Source organism: Corythoichthys intestinalis, chromosome 12 (assembly GCF_030265065.1).
Source record: "Corythoichthys intestinalis isolate RoL2023-P3 chromosome 12, ASM3026506v1, whole genome shotgun sequence".
In the NCBI taxonomy this organism is placed as follows: Eukaryota; Metazoa; Chordata; class Actinopteri; order Syngnathiformes; family Syngnathidae; genus Corythoichthys; species Corythoichthys intestinalis.
In genome coordinates, this window is record NC_080406.1 from 5,182,937 (window position 1) to 5,203,935 (window position 20,999).

At 39.3% G+C, this 20,999-nt stretch overlaps 1 protein-coding gene across 9 annotated transcripts in view; it reads right to left on the bottom strand.

Annotated features, from left to right (window-relative positions):
* klf12b (Kruppel like factor 12b) overlaps positions 1-20,999 on the bottom strand; it is a 212,167-nt gene that overhangs the window by 128,650 nt on the left and 62,518 nt on the right. Inside the window, exon 1 of one of the 9 annotated variants that reach the window (XM_057852550.1) lies at positions 1,607-2,004. The exons of the other annotated variants lie outside the window; for them this stretch is intronic. The gene's annotated coding sequence lies outside the window, so the exon portion shown is untranslated. Of the gene's footprint in view, positions 1-1,606; positions 2,005-20,999 lie in introns of those variants that run through there. 9 annotated transcript variants of the gene reach the window in all.

Sequence of the window (20,999 nt, forward strand, 5' to 3'; positions counted from 1 at the left end):
TTCTCGAGAAGGCTCTGTTGTAGCTAACCTAATTACTTGTTATCTAAAAAAAAAAACAAAAAAAAAACACGTTAAAATATTTGACGCAATTAACGCACATGCCCTGCACAAACAGATTAAAATGACAGCACAGTGCCATTGGCCACTTGTTACTTGTGTTTTTGGGATTTTTGTCGCCCTCTACTGGTGCTTGGGTGCGACTGATTTCATGGGTTTATGCATTGTGTAATTATTGACATCAACAATGGCGAGCTACTATTTTATTTTATGATTGAAAATTTTACAAATGTTATTTTAACGAAAACATTAAGAGGGGTTTTAATATAAAATTTCTATAACTTGTACCAACATTTATCTTTTAAGAACTACAAGTTTTGCTATCCATGGATCGCTTTAACAGAATGGTAATAATGTTAATGCCATCTTGTTAATTTATTGTTACAATAAACAAATACAGTACTTATGTACAGTATGTTCAATGTATATATCCGTCTTGTGTATTATCTTTCCATTCCAACAATAATTTAGAGAAAAATATGGCGTATTTTTTAGATGGTTTGAATTGCGATTAATTTCGATTAATTAATTTTCAAGCTGTAATTAACTCGATTAAAAATGTTAATCGTTTGACAGGCCTAGTTAATACCATAAAGATCGTCCATTAATAGAATCGTAGCACCCTGAATCGTAATCGAATCAAATCGTGGGGTGCCTTAGGTGGCAAACAGTTGAAACTGATAATGCAGGTGTACCAAATGGAACCCGTGAACAGATAGACCAGACTTCAGAGAGCTACTCTCCCCACTCCTAATATGGAAATATGTTCAATTGCGTACTAATAATCTCACATCAAGTTGTCTTATCCGCACGTATCTTATAAGTTCACGTAAGCACACAGCTGTCACGCAGTTCCAGTCAAGGTGAGGACCTCTCTGGGCTAAAGTCACAGAGGTCAGCGCTCAGTTTCCACATCAAACCCGAGAGCAGAGGCCACCGTCTCCTCCCTCGCAAGGTTTACAAATGCCTTTGCTGTCAGCTCTGCCCCGGTCCCCACCGCTGCCCCTGTAATTGAAAATAACAGCCAAGGGCCACCCCCCCCTACCCATCCGTCGCCCCCTTTGGTGTCTCTTACTCTCTCTCCCGGCCACCCTGACAGGTCCCCATCAATACCAATGACTATTACCCTACACTGCCGATGACATCCAAGACACCCAGCCCTGCAACACTCTCCCACCCCCTAGCTCGCTCCCCCCCACCCGTGTCCTTCCTCCCGCTACCCGAGCCGCCCTAATGTTTAACCCGTTGCTAACAGCCGCCGTCTCTAAGCTGCCACACAGCTCGGGTAGGCAAACAACACACACACACACACACACAACTCTCTCAGAGAGGGGAAAAAGTTTTCCACTCTGCTTCCTCGCAAGTTTGGCGAGGTTTTCAAAGTTGACTCTCCAGAAGAGTGAATATCAACTTAGTTAGATGTCTAGGCGACACGTCAGATGAGCTGTCATCTCTCCTCGGACAATGACAGCTGAAGCCGTGCACATGTGTATGACGAGTGAAGCGACAATGCCGACGGAAGGTGAAATAAATGAAAGTGCACACAGACCTTGTCAGAAGCTGCAGAGCCGTGGAGACTGTTTTCCTTTCCACGGTCTCCTCTCCTCGTCTCCTCTGCTATCTGTGAGTATGGACGTGAGTGAGGGTGCGCGTGAATGCGTGTGTGTTCATGTGTGTGTGTGTATGCGCAGCAGCTCCCTCCCCTTCTGCCTCTCAGCTGCTGCGCGCAGGCAGGCAGCTCTCAGGAAATGAATGGGGAGCGCAGCACAGAGTTGTGTTGTACTTGCAAATGACTTAACCCCGCATCACATGATCCGCTCAAATGTAGGCTGGACCGGTGGGTGGAGGCTTCATAACACACACACACACAAGTACACACAAACTGGAGGAAGACAATATAGTCTAAGCTTTAACAGCATGCATCGAATTACACAGGGGGCCCCTGTCAAAGACGTAGGGGGGTCCGACGAGTTCTGCCCCAGTTGGCGGCCCCAGATTGGACCCAGGTACTGCATACAGTGCTGGCCAAAAATATTGCCACCCCTGCAATTCTGTCAGATAATGCTCAATTTCTCCCAGAAAATGACTGCATTTACAAATGCTTTGGTATTACAACCCCTAGCAAATATGGGGCGCCGTTTGTAAAGCAGCACATGCTGAAAATTACGACAACATTTTCTCACATTTAGCTCCGCATCAGTGTTTAAAATGTGGTGTGAAAATTTTAGAGTCAGTTTTTTTGCACATTTACGACATTATTTAGCAATTGAAATATTTATTTTTAAATAAGTATTAGGCTTGAATGTTTGAATCCAGAACTAATTTAAATCTTTAATCTAAATCTGAAATGTAAATCTTACATATATATCTTAAACCTAAATGTTAAATATAAATCCTTAATCTAAATGTTAAATCTAAATCCTAAATCTAAATGTTAAATCTAAATCTTAAATATAAGTCTTAAATATAAATCTTAAATCTACAGTTAAAATATATCTTAAATCTACATCTTAACTATGTATGTAAAATATAAATCCTTAATCTAAATGTTGAATCTAAAATGGCAAATCTACATCCTAAATCTAAATGTGAAATATAAATTCTTAATCTAAATGTTAAATCTAAATCTTAAATATAAGTCTTAAATATAATTCTTACATCCAAATGTTAAAACCTAAATCTTAAATCTACAGTTAAATTTATATCTTAAATCTACATCTTAACTATATATCCTCAATGTAAATCTTAAATATAAATCTCAAATCTAAATTGTGAATGTTATAGTAAATGTAAATCCTAAATCTTGAAACGGGTGGAACTAAATATTTATGTAACATGTAAATTCATATGACTGGTGACCGGAAGTAAAAAATGAATAAAAGTTGGAGCAGCTCAGACTGTGTTTGCATATTAGCTAAATATTTAGTTTCACCCGTGTCAAGATTTAGATTTAAGATTTACATTTAAGGTATATATTTAAGATTTACATTTTAAATATAAGATTTAAATTCAAGATTTATATTAAAGATTCAGGATTTAGATTTAACATTGACATTAAGGATTTAGATTTCAGATTTAGATTTAAGATTCAGATTAAATGTGGAAAAAAAAAAAAAAAAAGTGACTCTAAAATTTCACACTTTAAAAACTGCTGCGTTAAATGTGAGAAAATGTCGTCGTAACTTTCAGCATGTGCTGCTTTACAAACGGCATCCCATTAGCAAAAAAGTATGGAATCACCGGTCTCGGACGAGCACTCACTCAGACATTTTATTATGTAGAACAAACTTGGATAAAAAGCTTGAAAAAATAATGAATTGGTTCAAAAGTGCAACTCCTTGGCATTCAGAAACACTAAAGAAATGAATAAAAAACATTGTGGGTCTCAGTAAATGTTAATTTTTTTACAGCAAGTGCAGGGAAATACAGTGCCCTCCATAATTATCGGCAGCCCTGGTTAAGATGTGTTTTTTAGCTTCTATTTTTTTTTTTTTTTTATTCAAATAATATGGGACCTTAATGGAAAAAAAGTGCATTTATTCAGTGAGGAAAAAGTCCCACATAAAGAAATAATTATTTGACATCAAATAATGTGTGTCACAATTATTAGCACCTCTGGTGTTAATACTTTGTACAACCCCCTTTTGCCAACAAAACAGCACCTAATCTTCTCCTATAACGTTTCACAAGTTTGGTTTTGTGTCTGGTGAACCATTTCTGTGTAGATTTGGCCATAGGGTCATTGTCTTGCTGAAAGACCCAGTGACGACCCATCTTCAGCTTTTGGGGCAGAGGGCAACAGATTTTGATTTAAAATGTCCTGGTATTACAAAGCATTCATGATGCCATGCACCCTAACAAGGTTCCCAGGGCTTTTGGAAGCGAAACAGCCCCACAGCATCACTGACCCACCCCCATACTTCACAGTGGGTATGAGGTGCTTTTCAGCATGCGCATCTTTCGTGGCACGCCAGACCCACTTAGAGTGTTTGTTGCCAAAAAGCTCAATCTTGGTCTCATCTGACCAAAGCACATGGTCCCAGTTGAAGCCTGCGACCAAAGCATACGGTCTCGGACGAGCACTCACTCAGACATTTTATTATGTAGAACAAACTCGGATAAAAAGCTTGAAAAAAATAATGAATTGGTTCAAAGGTGCAACCCATCTGAAGCCTGCAACAAAAAAGCATACGGTCCCAGTTGAAGCCTGATAAAATATCAATATTATATCAACTGTCCAATCATTATGAGAGTCACTATGGGTTTGTGTTGGGAAAGTATAGCCCATATTAATATTAAAAAATATATAAAATTGTAATCTATTTATTTTAAAATGTTTTTTTCTAGTCAGAGTTCAGAAAAAATTAGAAAAAAAATTGCATGGTTCGCATCATTTTGAAATAAATATTTGTCTAATATGACTTTGTATACATTTTGTCTACTAATGATTAATACTGTTGGATTGAAATTAGTATGAAATTATAAAAAAAAAAAAAAAAAAAGGGGGGGGGGGGACTAATTAGAGAAATATTATAGTGTTTATGTGTGTCCTGTGCCACTCTTGGATAATACACTGGAACAGTTCCACATAATGACTGCTTTTATTATACTTCATTTCGGCTAGTGGCTGATCCCGGCGCATCCATCTCAGTTTCCCTCCCGGGTGTTTTCCGTCTCACAATGACTCCTCCCCATGGGAGTTCTCATTAAGGTAAAGGCATCAGGACTCATCTGCATGTACGCCTGATGTGTAGGGGAGTTTTGGGAGTGTTGCGATTTGGTTTGGGCAAGGGATGATAGAGATGCTTGCCATAATACACTGAGGGCGACGTATTTAATATTCCTCCTGTTTCAGGTCAGATAGCGAGAGGCTTGCTTCTGCCTGTCAGGGTGGAGTTGCTGGGAGGAGGGGGAGAAAGACATGATTAATGGGGATGAGGGGTCTTTGCTTGGCTTAATAAAAGGGACCATTGGCGATTGTATTGGGGCTTATTAAGGATGTGTACACGGATAGGTGGCTAGTGCCAACAGAGTGACGAGTTTATGGCAAGTAGTAACTTGGCTAACTAGGTACCGTAATTTTCAGACTATAAGCCGCTACTTTTTTCCTTCATTTTGATACCTGTGGCTTATAGTCCAGTGCGGCTTATTTGTTGATTTTTTTTAGGTAACACTTTGACAGCGGTGTCATAAGACTGTCATAAGATCATCAAAATTATGAAATGACCCTATCATGGACATGACTGAATGCTTATGTCAGGGGTGTCCAAACTTTTTGCAAAGGGGGCCAGATTTGGCATGGTAAAAATGTGGGGGGCCGACCTTGGCTGACGTCCTTTACGTAGAACAATATATTTAAGCAAAATTTAGCAAGCCATTCAGTGTGTCACATTTGCTTTATTTTTTTTTTAATTAATAATTTCAACAATCTCGCAACTAGCGTTTGCGGCATTCTCTTTCGACTCTGGGGCTTTTGCGAAATATTACTGCAGTGAAATTAAACTAGCTTCAAGTTGCTTCAATTTCTCGCTGCGTATCTTCCCTGTAATCTTGTCGTACATGTCAGCGTGTCTTGTTTGGTAATATTGCCTCACATTGAACTCTTTAAAAACAGCGACTGTCTCTTTGCAAATGAGGCAAGACACAGTTGTTGCGTATTTTAGTGAAGAAATAGTCCAATTTCCACCTATCCTTAAAGCGTCGGCCGTCACAGTCAACTTTTTTTGTTGATTGTCGCCATTTTAGAAAATTGGAAGTAGAGGGTCACACGGAGTAATGTTGCTTAGCCCTTAAATACCTACAACATGAAGCAATTATCAGAGAATCCCAAAATTTGAAAAATAAGGTCCTAATGAAACCTTTTTTTTTTTCAAATTTGTGAAAAGAAAAGTCAAAATGAATATGTGCAATAAGCGCTCTAATATCTATAACCCATGCTAAATCATGTTTTTTTTTTTTTTTTTATGGAACCTGCAGATGCATGTGTTGACATGCAGCCATCATTTTTTTTTCCAAAAAGAAATGTCAAAATTCTAAATCAGTCTGAAAATCATGAAATTTTAGGTGTATCAAATGTAATACATTTGGAAATAAAGGGTTAAAGTGCTGCTGCCTTTTAGTGGGTAAATGAGGAGCAGCATTTCATGTGTAAGCTACTTCATATGCTGGTTGCAGTACTGCTGACCAATTTATAAAGTCTGTGTGCGGGCCAGATGTTATTGATTTTATGACAGAGGCTAGGGGCCGGATGAAATCTGTCCACGGGCCGCATTTGGCCCCCGGGCCGGACTTTGGACATGTCTGGCTTATGTCATTAAGTGTCATTTGGAAAATTATGTCACTAACTCAATTTTTGTCCATCTTGGATCTTTTGCATCCATTGAAAAGTGAGATCATTTGCCGGATAACACTTAATCACATCTGTTATAAGCATTCATGAATGCTCAGGACAGAGACATGTCATAATTATGACTGTGTAATGACCGTCTTATGGCACCACTGTCAAATAAAGTGTTAGTAAATACCATAACTAGCAATTGATGAAACAATTGGAACAGTAACTGAAGAAATATTTAGCACAGAACATGATTTTTGATTGTTATTTACATCTGTAGCACTGCAATGCATGCTAAGAGGCATGTTGGGTGACAACAGTCAATAGCAGGTGGCAGCAGAGGTTGACTGTCTCCCCCAAGGGAGCAGTGATGGCCAAATGAAGCTTCTTGAAGAAAAAACTCTGCAGTAACTGGTTCAAAGTTTCATGATGGTTCATTTGGTCTTATGACAGTCGGTCGTATAATGCCACTGTCAAATAAGGTTGTACCGGTTAATATCTTTTGGTGTAAATATCCCATGATACAGTGAGGACAGCTGCGGCTTATAGTCCAGTGCGGCTTATCTATGAACAAATGCCATTTTCGTGCCAAATTTGGTGGGCTGCGGCTTATAGTCAGGTGCGCCTTATAGTGCGAAAATTAGGGTAGGTCTTTCAGTGAATGGAAGCTCAAAGTGTGTTCGCCTGCGAGTACTTTTTGACAGTGGAGAGGCTCAGTGGCATCCGCTGCTCGGTAGAGGAAGAAACGAGAGGGCCGGAAGTCAAGCCGCATCGTAACCAGTGTTAAGAAGCTAATTCTGAACAAAGTTGAGCACGTTGTAGCGCATATTTAGTCAATGACATGTACACACAACAGTATACATTTGATGACTTATATTTTGAGTAGGGCTGTCAAAATTATCGCGTTAACGGACGTTAATTAATTTTTTAAATTAATCACGTTAAAATATTTGACGCAATTAACGCAGATTCCCCGCTCAGACACATTTAAATGATGGTACAGTGAAACGCTCACTTGTTAATTGTGTTTTATGGAGTTTTGCTGCCCTCTGCTGGCGCTGGGGTGCGACTGATTTTATAGACTTCAGCACCCATGAGCATTGTGTTAGTAATTATTGACATCAACAATGGTGGGCTACTAGTTTATTTTTTGATTGAAAATTTTACAAATTTTATTAAAACGAAAACATTAAGAGGGGTTTTAATATAAAATTTCTATAACTTGTACTTACATTTTTCTTTTAAGAACTACAAGTCTTTCTATCCATGGATCGCTTTAACAGAATGTTAATAATGTTAATGCCATCTTGTTGATTTATGGTTATAATAAACAAATACAGTCCTTATGTACCGTATGTTGAATGTATATATCCGTCTTGTGTCTTATCTTTCCATTCCAACAATAATTTACAGAAAAATATGGCATATATTATAGATGGTTTGAATTGCGATTAATTGGGATTGGTTACGATTAATTAATTTTTAAGCTGTAATTAACTCGAATAAAAATTTTAATTGTTTGACAGCCCTAATTTTGAGATTTTGTGGGAAACGCAGCGTCCGTTGCAGTCTTAGAACAAACGCTACTGCTACCAAGAGAAGGTAGCGGTTTGCATTTTATTTCAGTGCTTTCCGAGTAGGGGTGTGACAATATATCGAAATGGTGCTGTAGAAAAGGAATCAACAGGTTGCTACCAAAATCTTCCTTTGGAATATTGTCCACGTTTGCTCATTGACTGCCATTGACGGCGCAAGACATCAGATTCATTTTGACTGGATTGGACATCTAGCGCCACCAATGGCACTGAAACCAATCTTTTGCGGGCGTTTACAGGTCATTTTCTTTTCAATTTAAGATAAAGATAATATGAGAAAAACCCCTGTTGATCCCTTATAGAGGGAATTCAGGTATTGCAGCAGCATTCAAATAGCATACAGTCAAAAGTATAAAGTATGGAAAACTATACAGGTAGTCATCGAGGGTGCATGGGAGTTCGCCCAACCAGTCTACATGTGTTTGTGTATTTGGAGACGTCGTTCGACCGTATGCCTTGGGGAGTCCTGTGGCAGGTTCTCCAGGAATACGGTGTACCAACCCCCTTGGTAAGGGCTATTAGGTCCCTGAACGACCTGTGTCAGAGTTTGGTCCGCATTGCCGGCAGAAAGTCGAATTTGTTCCCAGTGAGGGTTGGACTTAACCGAGGCTGCCCTTTGTCACCAATTCTGTTCATAATTTTTATGGACAGAATTCCTAGACATTGCCAAAGTGTTGAGGGAGTCCAGATTGGTGACCTGAGCATTGCATTTCTGCTTTTTTCAGATGATGTGGTGCTGTTGGCTCCATCAAGCCGTGACCTCCAACTCTCGTGGAGCTGTTCGCAGCCGAGTGTGGAGCGGTCAGCACCTCCAAATCCGAGACCATGGTCCTCAGTCGGAAAAAGGTGCCATCACCTTTACGGGTCGGGGATGCGATCCTGTCCCAAGTGGAGGGGTTCAAGTATCTTGGGGCTTGTTCACGAGTGAGGGTAGGAGAGAGCGGGAGATCAACAGGCGGATCGTTGCAGTGACTGCAGTGATGCGGACTCTGCACCGGTCCGTAGTGGTGAAGAAGGAGCTGAGCCGAAAAGTGAAGCTCTCGATTTACAAGTTGATCTATGTTCATACCCTCACCTATGGTCACAAGCTGTGAGTCATGACTGAAAGAACAAGATCCCGGATACGAGTGGCTGTAATGAGTTTCCTCCGTAGGGTGTCCAGGCTCTCCCTTAGAGATAGGGTGAGAAGCTCGGTCATCCGGGAGGGACTATGTGTCGAGTTGCTACTCCTCTGCCTTGAACGCAGCCAGTTGGGGTGGCTCGGGCATCTGGTTAGGATGCCTACTGGACGCCTCCCCTGAGAGGTGTCCTGGACATGTCCCAATGCCAGGAGGCCCCCGGGGAAGACACAGGACCCGCTGGAGAGACTATGTCTCTCGGCTGGCCTGGGAATGCCTTGGGATCCTGCCGGAGGAGCTAGTTGAAGTGGCTGGGGAGAGGGAAGTTTGGGCTTCCCTGCTAAAATTCCTGCCCCCGCCACCCGACCTCGGAGCAAGCAGTAGGGTCAAGCCGTGACCTCCAACTCTCACTGGAGCGGTTCGCAGCAGAGTGTGAAGTGGTCGGAATGAAGATCACCACCTCCAAATCCAAGACCATGGTCCTCAGCCGGAATAAGTGGCGTGCCCTCTCCGGGTCGGGGATGAGATCCTGCCCCAAGTGGAGGAGTTCAAGTATCTTGTTTACGAGTGATGGTAGGAGGGAGCGGGAGCTCGACAGGCGGATCAGTGCTGTGTCTGCAGTGATGCGTACTCTGCACCGGTCAATAGTGGTGAAGAAGGAGCTGAGCCGAAAGACGAAGCTCTCGATTTATCAGTCAATCTATTGCCACGTTTACATGGAGCCAAATATTCCAATTACAATCGGTTTAGATGTTCAAACCGAATAAATGTGTTCCATATAAATACCTCATTCGGAATGAACAGGCCCAAACCGAATGGAATTTCATTCCGATTCACAGGGGTGGAATATTCCTTTTCCCAAACCGATTAGAAGTAAAATTATATCATGTAAACAGGGAAGCGGAATGGTGTCTGGTTGCGTTCTTTCTGCGCATGCTCCGTACTGACGTGGTGACGTCACTTGGTGACGTAAGTAACGTCACTTGCAACATGGCTTCCAAGCACAGCGCACCTAATTGGAGTCCGGCGGAAAGATTGTATTTAATTCAAACTTTAAAAGAATTGAATATAATTGCTCGCTTAGACAGGCGTAAAACGAGGAACAGTGAACTATTTAAAGAAGTTCACGAGAGGTTACACGAAGCCGAATAGACCGGAGCGTTGACCAGATTAGAAACCGGTGGAAAACGCTGACAACCAGCTACAAGGCAAAAGAGCAAAACAGCAGAAGCGGATACGACCCCACAAACACAACAAGTGGGTTAAAGTTAAAACAGCAGCACTCTGACGATCGATCTCCATGTTTTGCAACGTGACGCTTTGTTTTGATTAACCCTTGAGAGTCGAAGGACGCGCCGGCGCGTCCTCAGCGCACGTCGTCTTTGAAGCGCCCTCAGGTTTTAATTACGTCACCAGCATGCCGTTGGTTGGTCTCGTTTTAAAGTGCGGAAGTTGCGGTTTACTCTTGTTATTATATGAAGTCAATCGACCAACTAAAACGTGAGATATTGTCATTTAAGTTTTATAGGTTTATTGTCCTCTCAAAAAAACATTCAAACGCTGCATGGATCATTTGTTTATGTCTATATTTCCATCATTTCTTGTCCTTTTTCAAAACGGAAGCTCCATGAAAAAAACACAAATCAAACGAACCCTTTCGAATTCACAGTGGAAGCACAAAATGCGTTTTTTTTTTTGTAAATATAACTGCCGTGCGAAGTTCCACCGAACGAGAGGGAGGAGTGTTCTGAAGCAGCGAGGTGGCGAGCGACGGCCATTTGGATCGAGCAGCGACTTTGTGTGACTTTGAGAATGAACGGAAAACTTAATTTAGCGCAAGCAATTGTGCTTTTTGATCAACTTGAGGAAGAGGATGTTCCTAATTCGTCATCATCGTCTTCTTCGGAAGAGTCCTCCAGTGAAGATAGTGACGGATTTGAACACGTGGGTGACGCCATCGACGAGCAGAGGTAAGCCAACTCACTTTTTTTTTTTTTTTTTTTTTTTATGCTGAAAAGGTTTCTTTTGAAAGTTTCTTTTGATATTGCAAGACAAAGTTAATTTTGATGCAATGTAAGTGTATGTTTGTGTATATGATAATAAAATGTGCATATCAGATCAAAGTCGTACGTGCACTGTGTGTATCCCAGGCAAGAATTTATAATTTGTGTTCTTCTTTCCATATGAAGATTAGGGATGTAGCACATATTCAGCTATGATATTCTTTCTATTGTCATACATATAGATTTCCATTATTATTTATTGCTGTATATATTTTTATTTTATACTTTATTATTTTCATAAATACTGACTTTTTTCATGTACATTTATAGTGACAAAGAAAGTAAAGTGAAATGAAAATGGAAGGGTGGAAAGAGGACCGACACCCCATGGAAGTGTGGACTGTGTGATGTAGCCCTGTGTCTAATTCCAGGACGAAACTGCTTTTCGGAGTGGCATGCCTGAAAAAAATGTAACTTGTTTATTGTAAATATTTTTTGAAAATACTTTTTTTCCCAATGTTATATATATATTTTTTTCCCACAATCAGTCTTCTCAATTTGTGTATATAAATGTGTGTTCAAGAAGCTTGATTGTGTGTACATAGTTTTCATCAGGTGATGGGCCGCAATACCTAAACTCATAAAGAGATGGCCTCTGAACACTTTTTGTGTTAGATGGTATATATTTTTTCACTGTTCTTCACTGTTTGGTCTGCTGTATATAACCTGTTTTGACTAGAGCATGTATAAAGGCAAAAAACGCTTATGGCTATACCTGTTGTTTATGTTGAATTGTCAAATATAAGACTATTTATTCTAAAATTTTTTGGTTGAATGTTCATCCTAACATATTGAATAAATATTACAAAGTTTCAAAACGGTTCGTTACGCATGTTTGGTTGTCAATTGGACATCAATATTAAAAATTTTGACAAAACGATTTTGGAATTTTTTGTCTTTTTGGGTCCAAAATGATGATTTATAATTGGTCAGTGAAGGAAACAACAGTCTGGACATGAAGTTCTAGGTGTCACAAAAAAAAGGAACAAACCAGGCCATCGTAAACAATTCTTTCTTTGAAATATAAAGGCAACTTCAAAGGCATGCAAAATCAGACAAAATAGGCCCAGACCTTAAAGGGTTAATCTGCGCATGTCAGACGGCAGTTGTCAAACGTCCTTTCGGAATAAAGGCTGACACATGTAAACGCTGGATCGGAATAGATGAAGTGACATGTAAACAGCTGATCTGAAATTTCCATTCGGAATGATTTGAATCGGTATGAATAAAAGTCAGCATGTAAACGTGGCTTATGTTCCTACCCTCACCTATGGTCACGAGCTGTGAGTCGTGACTGAAAGAACAAGATCCCGGATACGAGCTGCCGAAATTAGTCCCTCCGCAGGGTGTTCAGGCTCTCCCTTAGAGATAGGGTGAGAAGCTTGGTCGTCCAGGAGGGACTATGTGTCGAGTTTCTACTCCTCTGCGTTGAGCGGAGCCAGTTGGGGGGTTCTGGACACTTCCCTTGAGAGGTGTTCCGAGCATGTCCCACCGGTGGGAGGCCCCGGGGACAACCCAGGACATGTTGGAGAGACTATGTCTCTCAGCTGGCCTGGGAATGCCTTGAGATCCTGCTGAGAGGAGCTGGTTGAAGTGGCTGGGGAGAGGGAAGTCTGGGCCGGCTCCCGTGACCCGGCCCCAGATTGAACGGGAGATGATGGATGGATGGATGGATGGATGGATGGATGGATGGACGGACGGACGGACGGACGGACAGACGGATGGATATACACGTAGTCACCGGGTTACGAACGAGTTCCGTTTCTACGCTGGCGACATAACCCAAATTTCCGCATAAATCAATTAACCCTTTAAGTATGCCAAAATACCACCTAAATCTCAAAAACAATCCAAAAACATGAATTAGAAGCCCCTTTGCACTTTCCTACCCCAAGACGTTGGCGCTACGACCTAGCTACACAGCCGAGTTAAGACTGTCAAGTTAATGCCTCACTCGAATCGGAAAAACACGAAAAAATTGGATTTGTCCATTAAGACCTGCGGTATGAACCTAGCCTAATTCTCATACCTTATCAAAGTTATTGATCATTTAATTTGTTTCAAAACTAAAATGAACAAAAGCAGTGATAAAACGTTGAGGCGAGCGTACATTTATATGATTTCGGTTTAAAGCTGCCTCGCGAGAGTAATCTCAGCCCACCGGTTTTAATGGGATGTAATTGTAGAATCTGAAACCATTCAGCAGCTTCTTTTAATGGATTTTTTTTTTTCAAGTACAAAGAAGCGTTAAAAGCATACCCAGCATTGTTTTATTTTCTCATTATTTTTTTTTTCAACAATCACCCAATGCTTTTTACCTCGTTTGTATACTAAAAGGGTTCCAAAAGGGCCATGTTACACAATTCTAGCAACAACAAAAAAATGTTTTTTTTTGTCTGCTTATTTTTTTTCTCGCCATGACACCTACAGCAGTGCTCACCAGCACACCCACCTAAAATACTACAAACACCACTTGGAGCAAGAGGGAATTGCTCGGATCGCTCAGTGCCCGCAGCAGCGAGATGGAGGTGGAACTGCTTGTTACAATGATCCAGATGCAACACAAATGGATTTTTTTCAAAATCACACACACACACAAATGTGACGTGTTGCTTGCTGTGTGGGAAAATCACAGCCTGTGGAACCTGAGGAAATTGAAGTCATGCGGTAGACACGGTCTGTCATTCGTGACATGCAGTTATTGTGGATTTGTGCCGAAATTGGCCAACCTGTCATTGCAGAACATCCATTTAAGAGGTGCAATAAAGTGACAGTGTCTCGTGAAAATTTCCCGATAAATTGTACTGGAGAGCAATTTTTTAAATGGAAAATTGACAAAAAAATTGTTGCTCAAAGACTGCAAGGCCAAAATGTCAAAAAATATACCGTTTTGTGTACAGTGGTACCTCGAAATACACTGCTGGCCAAAAGTATTGGCACCCCTGCAATTTGGGCAGAAAAAGATTGCATTAACAAATGCTTTGGTAGTAATATCTTCATTTATTTTGCTTGCAATGAAAAAAACACAAAAGAGAATGTGAGAAAAATTAAATCATTTTCATTTCACGGGCGGTAATTAATTTTTTTAATTAATCACGTTAAAATATTTGACGCAATTAACGCACATGTCCCGCTCAGACAGATTTAAATGACAGTAGAGTGAAATGCCCACTTGTTAATTGTGTTTTATGGAGTTTTTCCGCCCTCTGCTGGTGCTTGGGTGCGACTGCTTTTATAGGCTTCAGCACCCATGAGCATTGTGTAAGTAATTATTGACATCAACAATGGCGGGCTACTAGTTTATTTTTTGATTGTCTTTGAAGTCTTTCTATCCATGGATCGGTTTAACAGAATGTTAAAAATGTTAATGCCATCTTGTTGATTTATTGTTATAATAAACAAATACAGTCCTTATGTACCATATGTTGAATGTATGTATCCATCTCGTGTTTTATCTTTCCATTCCAACAATTTATTTTACAGAATATATATATAATTTACAGAAAAATATGGCATATTTTATAGATGGTTTGAATTGTGATTAGTTGCGATTAATTACGCTTGATTAATTTTTAAGCTGTAATTAACTCGATTAAAAATTTTAATCGTTTGAAAGCCCTACATTTAACACAAAACTCCAAAAATGGGCCAGACAAAAGTATTGGCAGCCTTGGAAAAAGCCGAAACAGTTCGGTGCTGTGTGGTGCGCCGAAGAAATGCCATTCAAAAAATAAATAAATAGATTTTTACTATCTGGGTCTTCATGTTTTTTGCTTGCAATGAAAAACACAAAAGAGAATGAATGAATGAATGAATGAAATATTTATTGTCATCATTATCGGTATCATTTACAATCATTGACAATTACAAAATGTGATATGATTTCATCATTTTCCCGTCCCCCCCATACAGCTAAAGATGCATCAGACATGGTACAGTTACATACATCACATGGCCACAAACTTTACAATAACTCAGCGTCCAGTCAAGCAGCTCTCGTGCACAAGATTAGTGGTCAGAATGGGGAAAAAAATCATTAGCATTTTACACAAAACTATGGGCGAGCCATTTTTTAAAATGGAAAATTGACAAAAAAATTGTTGCTCGAAGACTGCAAGGCCAAAATGTCAAAAAATAAGTGATCAAATATATCGTTTTGTGTACAGTGGTACCTCGACATATACTGCTGGCCAAAAATATTGGCACCCCTGCAATTCGGACACTCAGAAATGTTTCTTTGTTACAGTTGCACAAACTTAAATGAATTACTTCATTCCTGGGGATACCCAGGACTTGAACTGTATCTATTCATCTTTTTGCTTCATTTCTAATTGTGTATCATATTGCCTCTGTAAAGTCCTTTGAGACATCTGTTGTGATTGAGGGCTATACAAATAAAATTGAATTGAATTGAACTTAAAAACAAAAGACTCAGCTTTGTATTTTGATACAGTGCTGGCCAAAAGTATTGGCACCCCTGTAATTCTGTCAAATAATGCTCAATTTCTCCCAGAAAATGATTGCAATTACAAATGCTTTGGTAGTAATATCTTCATTGATTTTGCTTGCAATTAAAAAACAGAAAAGAGAAAGGGGGAAAAAAATGAAATCATTATCATTTGACACAAAACGCCAAAAAATGGGCCAGACAAAGGTATTGGCACCCTTTGAAAAATCATGTGATGCTTCTCTAATTTGTGTAATTAACAGCACCTGTCACTTACCTGTGGCACATTAACAAGTAGTGGCAATAACTAAATCACACTTGCAGCAAGTTAAAATGGTTTAAAGTCGACTTAACCTCTGTCCCGTGTCCTTTTATGTTTAAAATACTGTACAAACACACACAACAAATATTTACTATCGTATCGTTTTCACTCTATCGAACCGTATCGTTCTTACACTGTGTTGAATCGTAACGAATCACTGGGCCTTAAAGAATGTATTGTTTTTTAATCGAATCGTAACCTGTGTATCTAAATACATATCGAATCGGCTTCATGCCAGAGATTCCCAACCCTCCCACTCCTCCGCGTTGAGAGGAGCCAGTTGAAGTGGCTCGGGCACCTGGTTCGGATGCCTCCTGGGCATGTCCCACCGGCGGGAGTCCCCGGGGACAACCCAGGACCCGCTGGAGAGACTATGTCTCTCGGCTGGCCCGGGAACACCTTGGGATCCCGCCGAAGGTGGTGCTTGAAGTTGCCGGGGAGAGGGAAGTCTGGGCTTCCCTGCGAAAATTGCTGCCCTCGTGACCCGACCCCGGATTAAGCGGTAGATGACGGTCATATTAGGGGTGAAATGGAGAGAGTCTATATGTCATGTCAATTATTGGAACATTTCAAAGTTGGAACAATGAGAACATGGGCTTTGCAATCCCTGCAAAAATGTCCGTTTTCTACTCACCAAAAAATCCATTGCATAAAGTGAAGTGAGAACAACTTCAAGAGTAAGTCGTGGACGGGAAAGTGGGGAGCGGACACGAAAAGATGACAGCAGATAGTTTGAGGGGCTCGTGGGGGAGTCGGATAGACGGAAAAGGGCCGGCTGCATGTATTCCGTCCCCAGTAGGGCTTATTAAACACCTGAGACGCCACCAAGCAACTGTAGACGGGCTGTTAATGCGTCACCCCACTGTGGCAGCAGCTCGAAGATAATATAGGCGTCTAGGGGTTCATTTGCGGGGCATCATCACCAGAGCTTCATAAGACATCAAGACGTTATTAGCGTTACACACTTCTCCCTTGCATCACCCGACCCAATCTCATCAAATTATTGTAAAACCATTCATCAATTAGTCACGCGCGACAAAATGTGAGGGGGCGAACATTCTCGCTCTATAAACCAGCTTTCCATTTGACTCTGGAGGAAAATTTAAAGAATGTGTGCAGGACATGAATATATGAGATTACTGCTCTCGTGTATGGCATTACGATTACCCAATATGTTACTTTTACTATAAAAATGTTAGAGATGTCAGACCCGATCGATCGGCATCCTGATTGATCGGGTCCGATCACGTCATTTTCAAAGTATCGGAATGGTCAAAAAAATATCGGACATGCCTTTTTTTTAATTTATATATATATTTTTAATTAAATCGTTTTGTAATTGTATTTAACGTTACAGACATAATATGTTACACTTATCCAGTGTCTTTAGTTTAGGCTTAAGGTAGGGTTATCAAATTTATCCCGATGACGGCGGTAATTAATTTTTTTAAAAATTTATCACATTAAAATATTTAACGCAATTCATGAACGCGCTGCACGACCCACTCACGCATTGTCGCGCTCCATCTGTAATGGCGCCGTTTTACCTATATAGAGAGCTATAATGCAGCGTAAAATGAGTTGAGTGAATTTTGGCAGCCTTTGGAGCCTTGTTTTAAATGGCTAAAGCCTTACAATCCCACTCCCTACAATTAGAAATATCGTGGGGAGCAATGTGGGGAAGCAAGGTAGTAATTGATCTTTTTCTTAACACCCTATTTTATTTCCCAACGCAAAGAAGATATACAGTATCAATTAGTAGCACTAAGCACAGTCATGGTTGCACTTCCCATCATGCATTTGGGCATGGCTACAGTATCATTTACTGAAAGCTCAACAAATACACTAGATGGCAATATTTAGTCACAATATACAAAGTCACAATTATCCTTTAAGAATTACAAGTCTTTCTATCCATGGATCCCTCTCACAGAAAGAATGTTAATAATGTAAATGCCATCTTGAGGATTTATTGTCATAATAAACAAATACAGTACTTATGTCCTGAATGTTGAATGTATATATTCGCCCGAGTTTTATTAATTTTTTGCATTGCCAAAATGTATATGATCGGGAAAAATTATCAGGAATGACTGGAATTGAATCGGGAGCAAAAAAAAGCAATCGGATCGGGAACTATCGGGATCGGCAGATACTTAAACTAAAACGATCGGATCGGGAGCAAAAAAACATGATTGGAACAACCCTAAAAAATTTGATTGTTTCTAAATCAGGAGATGGGATAAGTATTAAATCATTGACTGCCATTGATGTTGATAGACGTCAATGCCAACATACTTTTTTGCCATACTAGAATAATGTACCATTTTGTGTGCGCAGTATTTTTTGGACAAAACAAAAGCACACAGCAAAGAGCACTGGAGATATGACAAGCTAAGACTAGGAAATATGACTAAGCGTATGTAGCATTTGGCTTTGACTTTTAATACAGTGGGAGACGAGAAAAGACTAGTCTGTGTCTAAAAATGTTTGCAACGAACAGCAGGAAGCCACATCGAATAAGATGTCACTTCTAAACATTAGACCCCACTCACTTTGATAAGCCCCTTGATATTTTTTCAGCCACGACGTGTTGAATATTGCCAACAATTGTCCCGCTTTGTTTCGCAGTGTTACATCAGTAAACCAGCGAGCACTGTTAGCATCATATAAGGTGGCATACCAAGTTGCTCAGTGCAAAATAGCAAAAATAAAAACTGTCTCACTGTCCAATGACACTGTTGTTTTTGTTCGATTAATTTTTGTTTTTACTCGGGCTGTCAAGATTATTGCGTTAACAGGCGGTAATTTTTTTTTTAAATTAATCACGTTAAAATATTTGACGCAATCAACGCACATTCCCAGCTCAAACAGATTAAAATGACAGTGTCATGTTCATTTGTTGCTTGTTTTTTGGGGTTTTGTCGCCCTCTGCTGGCGCTTGGGTGGGACTGACTTTATGGCACCATACATGAGCCAATAATTATTGACGTCAACAATGGCGAGCTACTAGTTTATTTTTTGTTTGAAAATGTTCCAAATTTTATTAAAACGAAAACATTAAGAGGGGTTTTAATATAAAATGTCTGTAACTTGCAGTAACATTTATCTTTTAAGAACTACAAGTCTTTCTATCCATGCATCGCTTTAAGAGAATGCTAATAATGTTAATGCCATCTTGTTGATTTATTGTTATAATAAACAAATACAGTACTTATGTACAGTATGTTGAATGTATATACCCGTCTTGTGTCTTATCTTTCCATTCCAACAATAATTTACAGAAAAAAATATTTGATATATTTATATATTTTATAGATGGTTTAAATTGCGATTAATCACGATTTATTAAAATTTAAGCTGATTAACTCGATTAAAAATTTTAATCGTTTGACAGCCCTAGTTTTTACAGTTAAATAGTTGTTTGAATGATTATTATTTATTGATTGATTTTATCAAAATTTATTGTTCACTATTAAATGGTCAAAAAATGTACCGTGAATGTATTTTTACTGATTGGATGTGACTTTTTTTTTTTTAATTCAGGCAAAGTGATGCACTTTAAGTCTTTTCTATAATTTATTGTAATTTGAGCTATATATTTTTTCTTTAATATTAAAAAGGACACAATATTATGCAAAGGTATACAAACGTATATGTCTTCCTGGGGGGTCGGGGGGGGGGCGTAACAGAAAATAATTGAGAGTTAGAAACAAAGAAATCCAGAGGTATGAGGATATCGCAAAACGACGCCGGCTCAACAAATCTCTTGTCAGAATTTTAGAAGTTTAAATAGAACATTTTTAATATACTCGCAAAATTAATACACTACAAGTTGACAGATTAATCTGCAGTAGTGGAAAAAAAAAGGGGGACACGAAGACGATATAGTATCAGTTCTGTCTCATTTCTCTTTCACTCCGCTGTGTGTGTATTGAGCACATGATGGTCAGCGCGCGCGCACAGTACAGCACACAGCCCCCAGTAAATATCCAATCACTGTTAGTATGCAAATGAGCCAAGACTTCGGCAGACAATGCGGTGTCAGGTTTCAGCGTGGCCACGGAGCGGGAAGACTTTGAAGAAGCAGTTGCGTAGAGATCAATAATAAGTGGTAGGCAGAGAGTCGATAAGACAACAAAATCAATACATATAAGCAGTAGCGGACTTGGCAATTTTGGGGCCTAAGGCGAACATATCCAGGGGCCCTCTTCATGGGTCAGGGGTTAAAAAGGTGAGAAGGATGTGGAGGAAATATGTTCCGGTACACTAGGGCTGTCCTTATAGAAAAATTTTCTCCTGATTAGTCCGCCGACTTTTTTTTTTTACTAATTTAGCAATGAAATTTTTGTTGACGCTTCTTAATTCACAAAACGAGTTTGGAACACTTAAATTCTTTATTAAAGTACAAATAATCATGTAAATAACAATAATTAATCACAAATAAATAGGGCTGTCAAAAGATTAAAATTTTTAATCAAGTTAATTACAGCTTAAAAATTAATTAATCATAATCAAAAGCAATTCAAACCATCTTTAAAATATGCCATATTTTTCTGTAAATTATTGTTGGAATGGAAAGATAAGACACAAAACGGATATATAAATTCAACATACGGTACATAAGTACTGTTTTTGTTTATTATAACAATAAATCAACAAGATGGCATTAACATTATTAACATTCTTTCTGTTAAAGGGATCCACGGATAGAAAGACTTGTAGTTCTTAAAAGATAAATGTTAGTACAAGTTATAGAAATTTTGTATTAAAACCGCTCTTAATATTTTCGTTTTAATAAAATTTGTAAAATTTGTAATAAAAAAAATAAACTAATAGCTCGCCATTGTTGATGTCAATAATTACACCATGCTCACTCATTATGCTGAAACGCATAAAATCATTTGAACCCAACCGCCAGCAGAGGGCGCCAAACACCAAAAAACAAGTAACAAGCGGACATTACACTGCTGTCATTTGAATCTGTTTGAGCCGGGCAATTGCGTCAAATATTTTAATGTGATTAATTTAAAAAATTAATTACCGCCCGTTAACGCGATAAT